General features: G+C 41.2%; 1 long non-coding RNA gene across 1 annotated transcript; it reads left to right on the top strand.

Annotated features, from left to right (window-relative positions):
* The first annotated feature begins 595 nt into the window (after positions 1-595).
* On the top strand, positions 596-18,641 carry LOC129119037 (uncharacterized). The gene is made up of 3 exons (XR_008534052.2): positions 596-731; positions 2,612-2,696; positions 17,491-18,641. It is a non-coding gene; the product is annotated as an uncharacterized LOC129119037 (long non-coding RNA).
* Positions 18,642-19,110: the final 469 nt, after the last annotated feature.

Consider the following 19,110-nt stretch of genomic DNA (forward strand, 5'->3'; position numbering starts at 1 on the left):
GACATGCCTATTTCTCTGCATTGAATATGAAAGGTGACTTGCTCAGATGTAGATAGCTAAAACAGAGTGAGACAAATCCCACTCAAAGCATCATCTTTGAAATGACAGCTCAAGAAAATATGCAGAAATAATGTCCTCGCAGCTAAGCAGTGTTCAAAGAACTTCATCCACCTTCTCTCCATCTTTTCTCCACATCTGCCATTATGAGAAGTGTGTCTATCGTAAAGCATACACCACAAGTTTTTTCATTTATTGACTTCTCCAGCAGGAGCACTGGGGCATTGTTGCAGGTCTGTAGTGTGGAGGGGAGCAGAGAAGGTCTGTGTGTCTGAACTACGCAGAAAATGTGGTGCAAATGTGGAAAGCGTGGTCTGTAGTTCAAGACTCGGTGCTGTGGAAAAGCAGCATGTTGAACCTTCATGTTGCCATGGTGCATGTCTCTTGCATCTCCCACCGTGGGCCAGGGAATACTAAACACTAGTCAGACTGAAACAGCCTCTAATCTTTGTCTAGAAGGAGAGAAAGGTTGTAGCTGGGAAAAGGGGTTTAAATTAGCTTGCTGCTGTTGTATTTTGTAGGAGATCTTCCCCCTGAAGCCATTTTGAGCTGAACACTGGTGACTCTGTCCTCCATGCTGACTTCTGTCCATCCATCCTCAGGGAATTCTTAAGCTCTGACTGTGCTGAGTCAGTCAGTGCTTGGCTGGCCTGATACATCCTCCTGTTGACAGTGTAAGTAAGCTATTGCAGGGAGCACAACAGGAATAACAAGGTCTGGAGTCCGATTAGTGCGGATGTAGGCTTTAGAGACATAAACAGACTCCTCTTCTTGTTTTTGCCCAGTAATGTCCTATGGGTACGTGCATTTTAGAGAGTTTTCTCCAAGTGGGAATTTCCATCTGGAAGCAGCATTTTAAAGAGGGCAATCAAGCCAGGACCCTGCTGGCATTGGATGGGGAAACATGATGGCTCATCAGTTTCCTCTGTTGGATCGCTGCCACCATGGCTGCTCACCAGCCGCTGGATGGAGAGCGACATCTGCTCAAGGTGATCCCTAGGCAGGAAAGGGCATGCAGAAAACAGGCACAGCCAGACCAGATGTGCAGTGACACTGTTTGTGATAGAAGTGGGACAGCAATGTTGTAACCACATGAACTTTAAAGGGACTGTGATCTCTGTGACACAGTTGCTCCAGTTCCAAGGGCAGGGGGGTGTTTCCTGAAGCTGAGAACATCAAATAATTAAAGGAGGAAAAAAGTGGTGTGTGGAAACAAGACACTCTGAGATGGATTTTAATAAGTTTTTGTAATATTACACTTCCAAAATTGCCAGGCATCAGTGGTGGGTCCTTCATTTGCTTCCAAATATGCTGGCTGTTGGAGTGCAATGCCAGGCTCTGCGTTGGCTCAGGCTGGAAAAGATGATTTTAGAGGTCTTATACAACTTAGCTCTGCAGTGAGATGACTTAACTATCTGCAGGCCTTTGCCATTGTGTTTTGTTGTGCATTATATGAAGCCAGAGGTGTGGTGAGGGGACCTTCATAAACATCTAAAAGTGAAACATTTGCATTTCCGTGTGAGGTCTGGTGGTTAACATCTGAGGGCTGTATGCAGAGCAGCCAGGGGAGAGGTGGTGGGGCTCCAGAGTTTAACAGGGTGCCAGGGTCCAAGGCCAGCAGCCTGGTTACACAAAGGATCAGAGCAATGGCTTTTGCCTCAGCATCAGGTCCCCAAGAGGCTGAGAGCTGGAATACTGGAAAAACCGGACAGATCCCTTCTCTTTCCCAATCAATCCTCTGTGGCAATCAAAGTGAAAGAATGGCATGTGACTCTAAGCTGCTGGCCTAAGCTCCTTGACAAGTGTTCTGGGAAGGAGCTTTCAGTGGTCTTGCAGGGCCCTTACCTTTTCCCCAAAGAGCTGACAACCCCGTTGTTTCTGATGGCCAGTGGGACATGGGAGAAAGACCCAAGGTTTTGGTGCACATCTTCATCTCGTGTGTGCCAGTTGTGGTACAAGACTTCATGCTCCTCCTGTTCAACAAGAACAATTCTTCAGGAAAACAGTCCCACAACCTTTTAGTGTTTCGATGCTGCAAATTTCCATAATGGTTTTCTTCTGCTTCCTTCGGCAGGTTCACTTTTGATTTTTTCACCATCAGTGACATTTGCTAGCCTAGCTGAGAATAATGTCACAGTGACTTGAATTATGCATCTAGAAAAGCGCATGGGATTGGCATGATGTGGTATGAGGGAACCCTGAAAGGTTTCCATTAGGATCAGGAGGTTCCTCCTTAAACTCTCTCTCAGACCAAAATAAGAAAAAATCTCACATGCAAAGAGCAAATGAGGTTTAGAAAGTTTATTTTAATCATTGAAAAAAAAAATCCAAATAAAAGAACAGAAATATTATGGACTTATACTGATAAGCATATTTTAATACAGTTGTTTTGACTTTTACAAAAAGAACAAAACAAAAAAAGAAAGAGGGTAGTACAATTGAGGTAATCTGGGATGTAGATCAATGCCAAAGGATTTCAATACTTTAATCACAAGTTTTTTAACCTTTCCTTCTGTCTCCAAAGTTTTCTTGGGACTTTTTTTTTTTTCCACAGAAGAAGCATTGTACTTCTTGCTGCATTCCCTGTGGTATGGGCAGATGGATCTGAAAGTCATCAGCGAGCAGTGAAAGTAATGCAGGTAAATGAAATTGCTCCCAAAGTCTGGGAGGAGCACATGGGGGGAAGAGTATTTCATTGCACAAATTCCACACTGCTGGAATGTGTTTTTTTCTCCCTGAAATTATCACTTCATGTGATGAAGGCTTGTGCAAATGGAGGTTGACTGTATATTTACTCAAGGTAATGAGCACAGATTACATTTTGGAACATCTTTCTAACCCTTGAGTAATGTTGACTTGTTCCCATTCCCTCCCCTTTGACTATTATCTCCTGTTTAGTATATCTTGTTTAATCTAATAGGCTAATGGGTCATCTTCTGGTGTTGCCTGACTCAGTAATGTGGTTAAAAGCCTGCAGAATATGTCAATACAAGCAGGACAGAAATGAGTGGCCAGCAGGATTGAACAGGATGGACTGGTTACAGAGACAGTGAAGTTCATCAGATAGTGAACTGTCCAATTGCCTTCTAGCTCTCTTGTGGGGTGGTTGTTTTGTTTTTTTGTTTTGTTGTTTTTGTTTTTTTTTTCTTTAATTTTGATTAATATTGATTTAATTTTGATAAATATTTAGGCTGTAGCTATAAAATCCCACAGTGTTGGTCAGCAGGAGTTTGGTTAAAACTGTTTCTGGATCAGATACATATTACTCATATGACTTTGGGAGTCATGAGAATGAGTGTTTTCAGAAGTACAGACCTATTTGGATGTGCCTTAATTTTTGACTTTTGTGCTTCAGCCTCTTGGAAGACATTACAGAAAATTGTCCCCAAACTGGTTCCCACAGGATTCAGTCAGAGGAAGCAGTCACTTCATTCTTTGTGATTGCATTGTAACCTGGCAAAAGTAGGTCCTTAGTCTCACCGCCTTCCTGACTTCTTCACTCTGTAAAGGTATATTTGCCCCTTCTGATGGAACTCAAGAAGGTTTATTCAGTAAACCTGAGTAAATTTCAGTAAATTCAGTAAATTTATTAAGTAATGCCGAGAGTATTAGGGAACTCAGACAAAAAATTAGCACTAAACTGTAAAGCGTTAGCTGTCTTCACATACCACTATTTTTTTCTCTCAGTGAAGAGCTTTAGAAAAGCCTCTCTGATTTTCATCTGAAATTAAAATTCCATATGCAGTATATTAAGTGGCTAATTATGTCATTCATTTTACAGCCTTCCTCTGAATGACTTGATTGAAATGAATGGATTTTAATCTTGGGGGGCGGAGGGAAGGAAGGAATAAATGCTTAGAGGTTTCTTCTGTTTCAGCACTTGCATTTTGAAACCTGAGTTAGATGTTTAAAACAAATATGGAATGTTTTTCTTGGAATTAAAAACTGGACACTTTTGCTGTTTGGTAACACCTTTTGAGACATGGTAATTGTATGTGTGATTGACAGGTAGTTTAAGAGGGCAATTCTCTGGTTCAAGGAAGCAAAGGAAAGCAGCGGAGGAAAGTGCGAAGGAAAGTGTTCTAACTTACAGTTAAAATGTGTTCAGTCATTCATTAAAGCTTATTCATAAAACTCATTATTCATTAGGGCACTTTGGGGAGTGAAGGGGGAAGCACTGAACAGCAGCAGTCATTTATTTACACTAGCAATTTCATCATGGAATTAGATCATGGGGCCAGATTCGCCTCTGCATTTCAGCAGTTCAGTTTCACTGACATAATGGAATAACTACCAATTTAGACTAATCTGTGGCAGAACAGAACCCAGCCCATACTGCTTCTTTAAGAGGATGCCTTGGGCAATTTCTTTGCTGTCTTATTGCTGTCTAGGTCTTGGGAAACTTTACGAATGGATAAAAAATTAAAGAAGTATGAGAAATGGATCTTCTCACTGAGCAATGTTCAACTGAATCATTCCATTGAGTAGGAGATGGATGTGAAAAGCATACACATTAATAATTAGTATCTCGTTTTAGAGAGTTTTTACCCCTGCTGTTCTGACAATTTTGAAACAAACAGTTTAGATTTTCAGTCCTCACATAAAAGGTTTGGGGTGACAGCAGAGGACAGGAAGGGATAACACCAAAGCTCTTATTTTGTTAAGATGATATACAGCATATAAGATCACAGTAGTCAGAAATAGGAAAGAACCTGTAAATTACTGAACTCATGCCTTTGCAAGGAAAGATGTGTTAGGTAATGATCATTCTTCTTCATAGCAGCACTGAGTTCTTCTTCCTAACTGATTTTTAGCTGAATCTAACTGATGGAGCAGCCCATGTGAGGCTGAAGAAGTGACTTAGCACCTCTTAATTGATACACAGAACTGTCTGCAGGCTTTCTGCCTTGGGGAGAATGTCATGCTTTGGAAATTTCAGGCAGAATTTTTAAAGCTTGTTTTCATTGGCATTGCTCATCCTGGAAATCCTACGTGTTATTTTATGATTTGGGTTCTTACTGTAAAACTGAGATAAAAGATATTCCTTTCTATGTCGGTGAACAGCAGATTAGGAGAGAACAGTAAAGGAAACTAACACTTTGAAGGCCTTCCTTATCTGTACCATGATGCCACAAGTACTGTATTGTAGATGGGATGGGACTGGCAAGAAGCAAAGTCATAGCACAGCTGCCCTGTGGGTCCTTGACCTCCACCATTTATGGTCCTGAGTTGAAGGACTCAGCACTAACATATGGCACCAATCACATGGAACCTGAGGAAGATACTGATCCACAGGTCCACTAAACCATGTGGTATTATGAGGCACAGCATGAACTTGAGCTTTTTTTGGGTCTCTTGTTTTGCTTCTTTAAAAATCTTTCTTCACTGTGACCTTGAACTCTTCTTGTTGTTCAGGGTGATGATGTAAGTCCCAAGGAAACAGCCATGTGGAAAATCTGAAGCTCGTGGTCATGGGGCCAGGTTCTCTGATGACAGAAAGTGGAGTAGTTCCCCTGGAGTCAGTGGACTTATTCTAGCTGACAATGTGACCTATTGAATTTCCAGTTCCTTTTGTAGGAACAGCTCAGTGAATGATTTGATCTGAATTTCTGGGGCAGAGCAAGCCAGGAAGATTTCAGACTTTTAATTGGCAGTATAATGTCTTTAGAAATTCAGCCTTTGTCATTTTATCTTCTGATCATCTTTCAGGCTGCACAGCTGTCTCTTGCTTTGACTCCTGTACAAAATCCACAGTCTCCATTACAGCAGTCCTTCCCTAGTTGACTACTTAAGTCTGTCCTGGCACAACAAAGGAAGACCCAGCAATTTCCTTTTGGGACAGGCTGTGTGAGCTCCAGAAGAGAAAGTAGCTCTGCTGGAAAGCAGGGGAGCTCCTTGCCATCAAAGCACTCCCAGAGCAGGAGGTAAAGGGGAGAAGAACCATCGACCAGCACTGGCTCCCTGGCTCTCCCTCATATTCAGTGCCAGAGTGGACTTTGGATATTGTGGCAAAAGAGATTAGGCAGCCATGTGTCACAGACAGTTGTGAAGACTTGGAAAAAAGAGGCAAGACTACACTTCCCCAAAACTCAGAAGTACAGAGAAGACATCATGGGTTCATAGCAGGGTCTTGCCCCAAAGCTGCAGAAAATAAAGGAGGAAGTATTGGCATTAGCTCTGCTAGCCCTTTCTTAGAGTGACATGGGGTTTGTAACCCATTGCTGTGGGGCTGGGTAAACAGGAAGCCAAAAGAAGCCCATTCCTGCTCTTAGCTGTACTGGGCTATAACTCCCATGTGTTTCTGCAGTATCTGGATGCATACCAACTGCAAACTGGAAGAACTCCATGCAAAATCCTAGAAATGTCTCAGAAGCATTTCCAGTCCTCAGAAAAATGGCACATAGGGAAGGTATCTTCCCCACAGTTGTGTAATCAAGAAGCTGGAGAAACAATACATTGGTATGCAGCCAAACTGTGCAGAAAATGGCTGACTCATGCAAGTACGCAATCTTAAACCTGAAATAATTAGTGTTAGATTCATAAGTGGGAAAAAAGTGCAATGAGACTGCTGAAAGAAAAGCTGTCCTCACTGATAGTATACTATAGCAGTGTTTAAAGCTGCTGCAAAGCAGAGTGTAGGTGGGGAAGACATGGATAGTTCAGAAGGTAGAACTGAAAAGCATAAAATAATATCAAAAGCAAATGCATGAATATGAAGCAGAAGACATCAGGGAAGACCTTTAGTGCTGTGAGAAAAATGTGCACATGATAGAATGCACAGCAATGACATTAATATGGTGCAAAAGAGCAAAAACAAAACTCTGAGCTATGTGCCAAGAAAGAGCAGCAGCACATAGTTAGAAAAATGAATGCCACAGAGACAGTGGGACATTACTAAATGTGTTAGGATGCAAGGGCTTCCTTGCAGCTATGCCAAGGAGGGAAAGGAATTGTAACCATGCAAAGCTGAATTAAAGCAATGGAATGACCCCATGCCATTAGGCAAAGTAAATTGCAGGTTGAATCAGTGATGCTGGCAACAACAAATCCTCTACTTCTGGCTGCAGACAGTAAATTGTCACCACACAGGGGCTTTAAGTTTGAAACAAACAATTCATGCAGGCAATGGAGGCAGAACAAATTAAAAAAAATAATTACATGTGCCGAGCTGGCAATATTCACTAGCATCCTTGCAATGAAGCTGTTGGGAGGCAAATCAAGAAGTGTTCGAAGGGGAGGATGTCTTCCAGGCATACAATTGCCTTCATCTATTTCTATCTTTTCAATTTGTGCCTCCAGGAATGACTACAGAATAAAAAGAAAAAATAATTGGAGCAGTAGAGGAAACGGAAAAGAAGGACATTTTTAAGTAATGTTAAGCAGCAAGTCACACAAGCAGTATGGATGCTGAGACTCCAAACAGCCTACCCCTTTCTGAAACCTGAAGCACCTTCAACAAGCAGGAAAAGGCTGTTCAACTGAATTCCTACAAATGAGGGCATATCCAGCTTGGTGAGAACAAAGACATTAATAGTACACAGGGTATTGACATAAACTTTTGGGGAAAGAGAGAAAGAAACTACCTCTCCACATCCAGGAGAAGAGCATATGCACATGGTAGTGAGCAGTGCTGGGATCAGATGTGAAGTGGTGGAGTGTCCGTGCTGTCAGCAGGACACATCAAAAGGACCCTGAGGGATCAGTGCAATGGCTGCTGTGTTCTGGGGATGGACACGGAGATCGTGTGGCAGCAGCTGTGACACACCATGAGCCCACCTTCATCTGTCAGTTAGAGAGAGTCAGGGAACAGACCTAGAGCTGAATTAAACCATCCTGGTGTGGGGACTGTTTACAGTATCCTGTCTGACACATCTGTTGGTCTCCCAAGAGCCGGGACCAGCCTCTGCAATTCAGAGCATACTGAAGCCTCCTGCTCCCAGATGCACACACTCCCTCCAGTCTGTTGGGATTTGCAACCTATCTGACTACTTTTCTCCCACAGCTTTCACATATGTGCAAGTCATTGATACAGCTTCTGAGCAGAGATGCAATATGGACAACTGGTATGATCAGAGAATACACCAGTTACCCAGTTACCCATGTGAAAAAACAGACATCTAATTATCTCATTTTTAATAAAGAGGCACATACATAACTGCTAGTGAGCAGTTCTACACCTTAGAAAGGGATATATTCCTCTTGCTAACCTGCAGCTTAATATTGGTATCTCCAGCAGAACAGGGAGATAGCTCCAAACAGATTTTTTTTTCCTACAGGAAAGGTCAGAAAGCAGGGGGAAATGACTACATTTTCAGGAGTACTGGATCTACTGAAATGGATAATCACAATACCCAGATTGAAGGGAATGGACATTTTCTTTGGGAATTCTCCAGCTCTCCTCTGGAACTGCAGTCTGTGCAGAGGAAGCCAGAAATACTCTGTCCTGGCCAAATAAGACAGAGGCTAGCCAACATCTGGTGGTCTGTTGTGCCACGTTTAGGGCAACAGCAATGAGAAGTGGAAGCACACTGCTCTTTCCACCATCTGTAGGAGAGCAGAGATTTGCTTCCCAGTCCCAAATGTGGCTCTTTGGGCTGCTACTCAGACATCTAGTCAACTGGGTGAGTTTAAAGCAATGAAGTACTTTAATAGGCAGAATACCCTATGCAGTGGGAGCACATCTGTTTCCTTGCAATCCATCCTCAAATGGACTCCCTTCTGTTACCACCACAGCATTGCCACCAAATGGCAAAGTCAAATTAGCACTTAAAATGCCTGAAATTTTATTAATGCCAAAGAACACATAGCATTTCTGTTCTTGAATGGAGAAACAATCTCACAGAAAACCCAGCTCAATCTGCTTCCCTCGTCTGGTACCGTGAGCTGTGGCATCACTAATGTGACTAACAGCAATGGAAGCAATCACGTACAGAAAAACATGTGAAAACCAAAGCCTCCCATGACTGATGAAATAAAGACCTCACAGAACTACCTGTAGGACAAGGTATTTTTATCAGATTATTTCTGCTGGACATAACAGGTTCTGGGATGCAAATGATTTTATTGAACACATAAGTCTTGTTTCATGTAATATAGCATTTTAAAATATGCATTTCCCTGAAGTGCACAGAAGACACAGAGATAACAGTGAATTATGCACTCTGCAGACCTGACTGAGAGGGCATGGATCAAAGCAAAAGAGCAGTAACTGTGGGGGCAGATGTGATACCCCAGAAATACATTGCTGAAGAGCTCAAGCAGAATGCAGTCATCTGTGCTCACAAGTGAACAATACACCAACTCCAACATGAAGGCTGCTTCCAGGCATTTACACAAGGCAGTACAGTACCCTGGCATGAAAGAACAGCCTCTTCAGACACAGAGGAAAATAGACTTCCTCCCAAAAGAAGTGAAGAGAAAAAAAAACAAGCAAAACCCCCCTGCCCAGTACATTAGCTATAAAATGAGACATATTAAGAATGTACATGTAAAGGTTCTCACAGGTTATGCTGTTCATGTTTAATGCTGTGGTCTCAAATGTGACTAAAGCTGCAGAACTGAAGAGGCCATTTGGGACTTGGATATTCTGGCAGAGGATAATGTCACCTTAGCCAGGGGTGAGTGAGAAGCACAGGAGGCACAGAGGGAGGGGTGAACCTGCAGCATGGAAAGCTGAGCTGCAGCTAGCAGGCAGCTGCAGTCTGGGTGGGAGGCAGAGGGGAGCAGGGAGCAGCAGAGTCCCTAGGGGAGCACAGCCCTGGGCAGTCAGGTTTCTGTGCCTGCCGCAGAGCACAGGAGAAGTGACATTTCTGCTGGCCCTGGCAGTGCACCTTACAAACACATCATTTTAGGGAACTGTACTGAGGGCAGGAATAAGCAACTGCTCTTCATTCTGAAGACCCTAAAAGACAGTGTGCCTACAGCAACCTTTTCAAGCTTGAGCACTTGAACACCTGGCCACCAAGTCTGAAAAAGGAATCTGAAAAAATGAGTCCATTAGCACCACTCAGCAAGATATACATGTCCTCTCCCCTGCGCCCCTCAAAACGCAATAGGATGCCTACTGATCAAAAAAGGGTCTAAACAGTTTTATTTTCTACCTGCTGTAATAAAATAAGCCTGGCTCTTTGAAAAATATTTGGGGAATGTATTTTTATGGGTCTTCTGCTAAGGCCAAGAAATGCTTGAGGTGCTTGTGGGATTTAGATGCCAAAATGATGACTAGGAAAGGTGTGTCATGCTGTTACTGATGACAGAGCTACTGCCTGTCATCCAGTGCTTCTGCACTAGCACTCCTCAGAAGGGGTTCCCTATTGCTAGCATTTCTGTCCTCACATATCTGAAGCTCATTCTAATTACTGAAAGTGTCACCAAAATTGCAGTAACACTGATGGGTTTTTTTTAAATAGTGTTGATCCTTTACAGAGAAAATTCGGGGTGCCTTTGATCTGGATCATCTCTCAGGTGTTTAATGTCTATCTTGATATGACATAAGCCAGACATAGAAGTTAGAGAGAGAGAGAGAATATTTAACAAATGAACCAGATAAAACAAGATGTCAGCCTCCAATTGTACGTTTCTTAGGATTAGAGCAGACATATTGCTGGATTCCAGGTCTTCACTGGCACTCATGACAGAAAGCTGCTGCAGATAGGGAGCTCTGCAGGGTCTTGTCACTCAGAGTACAAATATGGTCTGAAAAGCATAATGTCTTTTTCTTCTTGTTGTGGCTTTGGGTAATGCAGATATGATCTTCAGCAGCACCTGAATAATAAATCAAAATGCTGACAAAATAAAAACTCCCCCCATCAAAAAAAACCCAAACAAACAAAAACAACAAACAAAACAAACAAAAAAAAAACCAAACCAAACCCCCCCCAAACAACCAACCAAAAATAACCACCCCAAAATAACAACAACAAAAAAAATACAATGCATTACCTCTGCAACACAAAATACAGGCAGCCAGCAGCATTTTTATTGGTTAAGTGATTTTTTACTGTCATTGATATCCATTGGCTTTAAAACAAAGCCTCAGCTCCATAGTGAAAAAGAATATGTTTGCCATGCTGGTCAAAATCACAAGATTTTTGGACATAAAATGCATATCCAAAACAATTGTGATCCTATTTTTGTTTTAAACACTTAGATAGCATTATGAAAAATAAATCAGTAACTTCCTTTAAGAACTAATGTCTGTAACAAGCACAATGCAAAGGGCTTTCCTTTAGCACTGTGGTCTCCTTCCACCATCTGCCGGGCCTCCTTTGCTACTGCAGGAGTTAAAAGTCAGGTTCTTTTCTAAGAACAAGATTACTTATTTTAACCTTCCCCCTATCCTTCATCTCTCATGTTTATTTTGTTACTTATGAGGCCCTGAATGAAGCAGTATTGCTAATCCTTACTGAAATGCATCTACCAGATTTATGACCAGATGAGCTCTTTTTTTAAGATAAAAGAAAGGTTTCCTCTGATTTAGTAAAGATTAAAAAAAAAAAAAAGCCAAACCCCATTTTGGGTTAATTTTATTTCTAAAGTGAAAGAACATCTTGATGACAAAAGTAGGTTGTTTCCTGTACTGAACAGACTCTGCTTGAATTCTGTGTTACAGATCTTAACAGGATGAACAGGAATTTGGCTTGGACTTCATACCATAAGCAATGACTAACCAAGTAGCTCCTGCAACAAGTTATTTATTAACAGTGATTCACAAATTAGAATCTACACAAACGTTTCTTTTTTTAAGAGTCCAGGATGAATCTGCCTCAGTACCATTTAGGTGGAGAAAATATTTCTGTAATATAAACTGGGTATATTTACATAGAATTATCAAGAGATGAGAAATGCAGTATTCCCCTTCCACACACAAAGTCAAACAGACACACACCTCCGTGTTATTTTTAGACTTGGTTTTTCGGTTGCAGCACATTTTAGAATGCCTTACAGTCCAGAATATGGAACTAGCCAGCATTTATACATTTACTGTTAAAAACAATATGCCTTTTTGGGTATGTGAGAGGATCTCATGTAAAGGATAAAGAAGGAATACACATTTTGGCTAAATCTAGAACAGGTATTATGACAGTTTGTCTGAGAACTTCCTTGCAGAGCTAACCAAAAGCTGGGAGCTTGTGTGAGGAAAAACTTTGCACCATGATCTGAAAACACCATTTTTTGAAAAGCACAGATGGTCAAAGATCTCTAGAATGAGCTTATAAATGTAACTCCAATATCAGCATGTAGTATAAAGCCAGTTTTCCATGAAAAAATTTACAGAACTTCCCAAGAAATGGCTTTGCTCAATATTGATATATATTGAGGCATTTCAGTGAAAACTAGAAGGGGGTCTAGGCTAAGGCCAAATGCTTCTGGAAAATGGCTTCTCTTTTTTTTTTTTTTTCTGAAGGAAGCAAAGTTTTTACAAGATAGTGTTATGCCTCTGCAGTGGAAAGTTTCAGAATTATGCAACACGATTAAAAAAAAGAACTAATTAGATGCAGTGACAGGAGGCGGAGGTCGAAGAAAACATCTTAATGTTGAGATTCTTGAAGATGGAGAGTTATTTTGGATGCCTTCATATTTGGGCAGCTACTAGAGGAGAGCCACACTTTTAGAAAATGTTTCAGCTTCTGAATACTGGGTTCCACTGAAGTATTTATTTTTGCCCAAAACTTGAGAACTAGTTACTGTGGTCTTGGAATTTCATGATTATTGTGGTACATTCTCCTGAGTGTAAAAACCTGGTAATAAATACCTCAGCAGTGTGCTTTGAGGTTGCATACATTATTGTCTATAAAATGCTTCAAATAGACTTTAATGGAAGATGTCATAAATGTGTAAAAGGGAACTATTATCATTTTTTACAAGATTGAGATTTAAGGGGTGAAAGAAAAAAAAACAGTTGTGGCAATATGACAAGTGCTTATTTTTACTGTTCATGTATGAGCAGCAGGAAAAGAACTCAAAGTAAACCTGCAATATCCAGATAAATTAATTAGTTAATAATTGAAAAATATTTTAAGTAACACCCACTGTCTTTATAACGAAATTGTAAAAGTGAGATATTTCTAAAAATTTGCTGATCTGGAAGTTTTTCCTTCAATTCCAGTATCTTTCAAGTACATTACAGAAACAGAAGAGATTATAACCTTTTGGCAAACCTTTTACAGCATCAAACAAGAGCCCTCTTCTGACTTTGAAGATATCCTGCAATCAATTAGGAAGGCCCTAAATGAGGTTGGAATGAGTCAGGAGTTTTGCAGAATAACTGGCGGGCTTCCACTTAGAGAGAATCATTTGGAATATGAGAAAACAGGGAGGATTAGCCATCCCCATTAAAGACAACAGCATTAGTGCTGTTTTGAAAACACTAGAGCTTCTTCTTCCCTAATGCTTCTAAAACTGCTGTTCTCAGCTAAACTGAACTGATTTGTTCTGTGTCTTTATTTTTAGCATGGGAAACTCAAAATAAACTTGGAAGAAGTTCTTTGAAGTGAGATGCACAAGTCAAAATGTGAAAATTGCATCTTAGCACAACAGATTTGTGCTTTTTTCCTTGTGAGGTTAGTTAAGCTAGTGTAATCTAAAGTACAGGATGAAGGAGAATATTTTAAAGCTGTTTCCCCTTGCTCCCCATTGATGTGAAAGACTGTGAGAGAAGGAAGGCAGCAGTGGTGTGGGTCTTTCATAATCTGAATTCCCTCTGAGGAAATAACCTTGGTCTCAACCAGCGCCTGATGAATTCCTCCACTGATCTGAAAACCAAAGATAACTTCTTTGTACCTAGCAGGCTATCTCTACCCTTCCAGAAGGGACAAATTAACTTTAGCTCATCTGTGAAAAGCTAATCAGCTAATCATCAGTGCTCTATTTTCTGAAGCCAAGGAGCTATGAAGCTCTTCATATTGTGCATTCTGAAAGGACACTGACATGCCAACCTTCACATTTGCAGAGAAAAATACATAGGAGTTGGAAATAAAATGAAAGCTTCCTCCCTGCCTCTGTCCTCTCTTCCTTCCTCCTTTCCTCCCTCCCTCACTGCTAAAAAACAACAATAAAAAAAGAGGTGGCATTTTGCTGTATTCTAAAGGAAATAAGTAAGAACCAGACTGGTCCTTGTGGTGTGCTTTGTTTATGTTTGGGGTTTTTTTAATCCCCCTTCCTGTAGTATTATTCTCACTAATAACACCAGGACTTAAAAAAGACTAAAGGCTCCCAGGGTTGCCACTGGTAAATTTTCATGCAGAAGCTACAGCATATTTTCCCCACTGTAGTAGATCCTCTTATCTGGTTCATTATCAGCAGAATCCCCTGTACACCAAAATCCAGAGGCAGCAAAATACTCAGGCATGTGCTTACAGATAAGCTCATACTGACATGGTTTGCTAGATGAAGACCTATAGACAAAAACTGTTATGGAGAAACTGTGATACCATATGGACATTCTCTCAATTGTCACACTGCTTCCACATCTACATATGCTCTTCAGACTGAAAGCTGGAGAAGAATGTACTACATACATTTCAACAGCCCTTTTGCTTCCCTGCAAAACCAATAGTGAAATCTATTTAGCCTTTAACACCCAGCTCTGAGTCCTAGTGAAGGAGAGAGGTCAAAAATTAATGGTGCAGCTTAAGCTGAAGTCAAAATACTAAGTGTTTGTTTTTTTAAAAAAGGAAAGCAAACAAGGATAATAAGTGGGATGGCTGACTGTTATTGGGAAGCATTTTAATTCCAGTCTGTACAACAAATGCTCTTCAGCTACATGAAGCAGATAAAAAATGTTTGCAGATTTCAGTAGTATCCTGTCAAGTAGGTTTGCAAAATAAAGACAGATGGCAAAGGATTATATTTAATTCTTTTTCCTAATTCATCTTTTCCTGACCATTCCACTGCACTCAGTCTAACTGGAGAGATTTACCAGCTTAACTTTCCCTCTGTAGCTTACAGTGACAAACCACATAGTAGATTTGTAACTTCCCATCATTAGGAATGTTTAATTGGACACTACTGCTTTTCATCAGCTGTCTTTAAATGCTGCTTCTGAACACAGGATGTTTACAGCATTACAACAGTTGAACTCTGGCTTTATTTTTAAAGTAAACATCCTAAAAAGCCCAGGAATATTGTAGTGTTTCTGGTGAATGTAGCTGTCCTGCTCAGTCAAAGAAGAATTTCACGCTGGAATCTCTTACACAGATGTGCACAGTCTCACAACACAACGCTAAGAGCAGTGTCCTTAAGACACCTTGCTGTTTCTTTCATGTGCTGATTTTCCCCATGCAGATAAAGCAAGGAAGCCATGTAGCATAGCCCTGATAAGGCTGGAAGCGTGCAGCCCATGATTCAGTGTGAGAGGGTCTGTGCTGCACTCTCAGCTCCTCCCTGCCTGCCTGATCCTGCTCTTTCTTCTTCTCCACTCCATTACTTAGTGCTAGTTTATAAAATTCCCACTGTTTTTTGATGTCTTGGTTTTCAAACCACTGGCTTGAGACACGCTGACCCTGAAGATCCCAGGTGCTGGCAATCAATGGTAGCTCCTTACAGAGTCACTGGGGAACTGCTGGCATCAGCACCTTCCTGAGTGTAGTTTACAGTATCTTCAGAGAAATGAAGAGTGTATCCAGTATATGACTGATCTATGCTGCCCTCTCCACTCCTCCCAGCTGCTCTTTTAGATAGTCCTTTCGGTTTTCTGTGCATTTATCATTCTTCCTTTTGAGTTTCTAAATTTCTCCAGTGGAAAAAAAATCCAAGAAATGGCAGTTACTTTTCTTCCTGTACCTTTCCTTTTAGTTTCTCTCCTCTCCTTTTCTTCGCTATCACTTGCTTTCTTTTCACCAGAAAAAAACCTGAGAGGCACATGTCAGTGACAACAGCACCATCTTCTGTTCTGCAGAGATCATGATGGCTTCACTCTTGTGTCTGAGTGCTTCAGACGTGAGTCTGATTGAAAAATCTGGAGCTACTGCTGGACCTGAACTAACTTTTCACAAGTTTCAATGTCTGAACAGCTCTGAATGTATGTGGGGCAGTATGTGTGCATGAAAGACAGCAAAGAGTTCTCATAGCACTTCTCTCTGTGAGACACCTTTACATTTGCCTTTTACTCCTCTCCTCACAAAAGTTCATTTGCAAACATTGGGCTCCTTTTGCCTGCAGCTTGACACATTGATGGTTTCTGGGTTTGTTAATTTATTTATTTATCTCAATTAGTGTTACCCTTACTCTCTACCAATAGTACTGTACTAATTGTCAGCAGGGAAAATATGCAGCACCAATAGGTGACAAGATGCACACAGAGAGGGGATCAGCTTATCAGCCCACACAGAAGGCCATGGATCACAGAAGGTCACAGAACACGTGCTGCCTCAAATTTGTGCCACTGAGACAACAAAGGGATGTTTGGGGTATAATAGAGGAAAATGAGGTGGGAGTTAGCACAAGATAAACATTAAGTCTTACTTGAAAGACTAATGCATGGACAACTCAGACTGGCAGCATGAGTGGGTCAGTGTGAGTCAGTGTCTTGGTATTAGATGAGAGGATGAGGAAGGATAGACTAATGGGTCTGGAAATGGAAAGGGAAAAGAAACAGCATGTGTTTGATGTAGCACAGAAGAGGGAAGCAGCAGAGGGACATAAAGGGAGAGGTGGCAAGGTCAAAATGGCAGGTTAAGAAACAGATCTTCACAACAGCAAGATCTAATTAGGGTAAGATTGCTTTTGTTAAGCCAGGAAAGGGGATGTGAATGCGATACACCAACAGATCAGACAGTAATTTTTAAATATGTGAGTAGATAGGAATGTGCCTGTTTTGGGGAAATTCTGCATACAGACTTATTGCAATATAAAGGGTTTATTCATCTTTCATAAAGCAGTTTGAGGATAGAAATGTGGAGCTAGTAACTCAACAGGTAGCTTGTGAGCAATCACAGCTGATCTACTGTAATAACAGCAGACAGGATAGTCAGGTTGGGATACATGAATCAGACTGGGATGCCGCAGAGGACAAACTCCAGGCTCACTGGATGTGGGTAGTAAGTTCAGAAATGAAAGGGAGGAGGGAGAGAAGGTGATGGCTGAAGGGACTAGCTGGAGAGAGAAGCTGAATCTCATTTTAAAGTTATGAAGATTAATATATGTTTGCACTGTGATGTGAAAGAGCTGGAAGAATCATTTGTGGGGCTGGGGAGGCAAAGGAAACAAGCACTGGAGGATGAGGAGATAATAGCACAACCACCTTGTGGAAATTGTTGTGACCAGCTTTCCTGCTGCATATCAATGATTTCCTCTTTCAGTTAGAACACTTCTGCCTCTATCTGTCTTAGCAAAAGAGTTCAAGGACTTTAGGGAAAACTGTCAAAAATTAGGCAATTTACTTATTTCCCTTTCTCACCTCCTGTAAATTTCTTTTTTCTTTTCTCCTGGGAGAGAGGGGAAGTGCTGTGTCAGCATGAGAGTCGTATAAAAGCTATGTGTGCTGCTGGTTTTCTGCAAAACAGCACTGAGAAATCTAGAAGAGAACAAGAATATATGTAACCATAATAACTGGTAAGGTTTATTGCATGGAGCACATCTGGGCTTTTAATGTTATTATTGTGTGGGAGAGATGTGGTGGGAAATTTTCTGCATAACTTTCAGAAATTTCCCATTTCCTTCTCCTGCATGCAGTGGGAGAGGGAAGAAAAGGCTGTGTTACGTACCTGGTCCCCTAGAGACCTTACACTGTGCAAACACACTCCCACAGACTCCTGTAAGGAAAAAAAGTCATGGTGCAGGGTGAGCTGAGCCTTCCTCCTTATGCACTGTGCAGAATTACCTGTAAATGTGCAGGTGGTAGTATGGGACTTTCATGAGAACAAATGGACGTTGTGCGATCTAAAACCATAATTGAAATGAAACTTTTTAAAGACATAGAGTTGGCCTGGGTTCTAATAGTCTGTGGTGCCTCAGTACCTTAGCAGTCGCTTTATGGCAACAGCATAACACATCCTTCTAAAACTGGAAGTGGGGATTTCCAGGACCTGTAATTTTCTGTAGTTTCTACTGTGGTTTTGTCCATAATCCTTTTCTAAGGTAACCAGCCACTGGAGTGATAATCCAGAAATTTTTCCTAGTACAGAATTGCTTGTTTGTGTGATGACAGCAGAAAGCAAATACATAAGAACAAGTATACATTTGTCCAAAAGAATATGCAGGTAACTAAAGGCACTGATTTTTTAACTACAAGTCTGAGGAAAGAACCTCAGTCGTCTTGTATTGCTAAATTAGTGTAGAATTATGGCCCCTGATGAAAACCAATAAACTACTACTGTAAAGCCTTTAAATTATAAAATCAACCCAAATTTGGTCAACTTGTTATCATGTGCTGGAAACCCACACCATCAGCAAAGGTACCGTTACAAAGTTCAGATAAAAATCAACAATAATACATTTCTCATCATTGTCCTGCCTCTCATTGGCTCAGTAATAGTATTAAATGACACAGAGAGACCCTGGCTAAGGAAGCAGAGTGTGAAGTAAGCTCTACATCTGGGGTTACAAGGAGCTGAGAAGCATTTTGTGACCTATAGATAGAAGTGGCCTATGAAAGGGACATGTTCAGACTGGCCATTTATTTCAGGGCCGTCTGCAATTGTGGTGGACTGCCTTTGATGTTTCAGGCAATTCCTCAGTCTTACATTTTTAAGATAGACTCATCTGATTGAGGGAGAATACCTGGTATGACAGAAAGAAAGAAAGCACATACAAGATGTCCTCTCAAAAAAAAAAAAATCAAGGTATTTCAGCCTTTGATCTAGGCCATATGCTGAGTTTGGAGGGCACCTGGAAAGGTCAGGGAATACAGGATACCTTATAAATAGGAGTGCAGAGTACATGATAGATGGGGAGGTGTGGGACATTCTGAGTGTAGCAAACCAAGGCTGAAAGGGCTTTGGGACCCTACAGGTGCCTGCAGCTGGCAGGGTGGGAGCCTCTGAGCAGGGCTGGCTTAGGAACGAGGCAGAAGTGGTTGGGATAAGCCTGAAAAGTGGAGAAAACAGAATAGGA

Source organism: Agelaius phoeniceus, chromosome 3 (genome assembly GCF_051311805.1).
Source record: "Agelaius phoeniceus isolate bAgePho1 chromosome 3, bAgePho1.hap1, whole genome shotgun sequence".
Lineage (NCBI taxonomy): Eukaryota > Metazoa > Chordata > Aves > Passeriformes > Icteridae > Agelaius > Agelaius phoeniceus.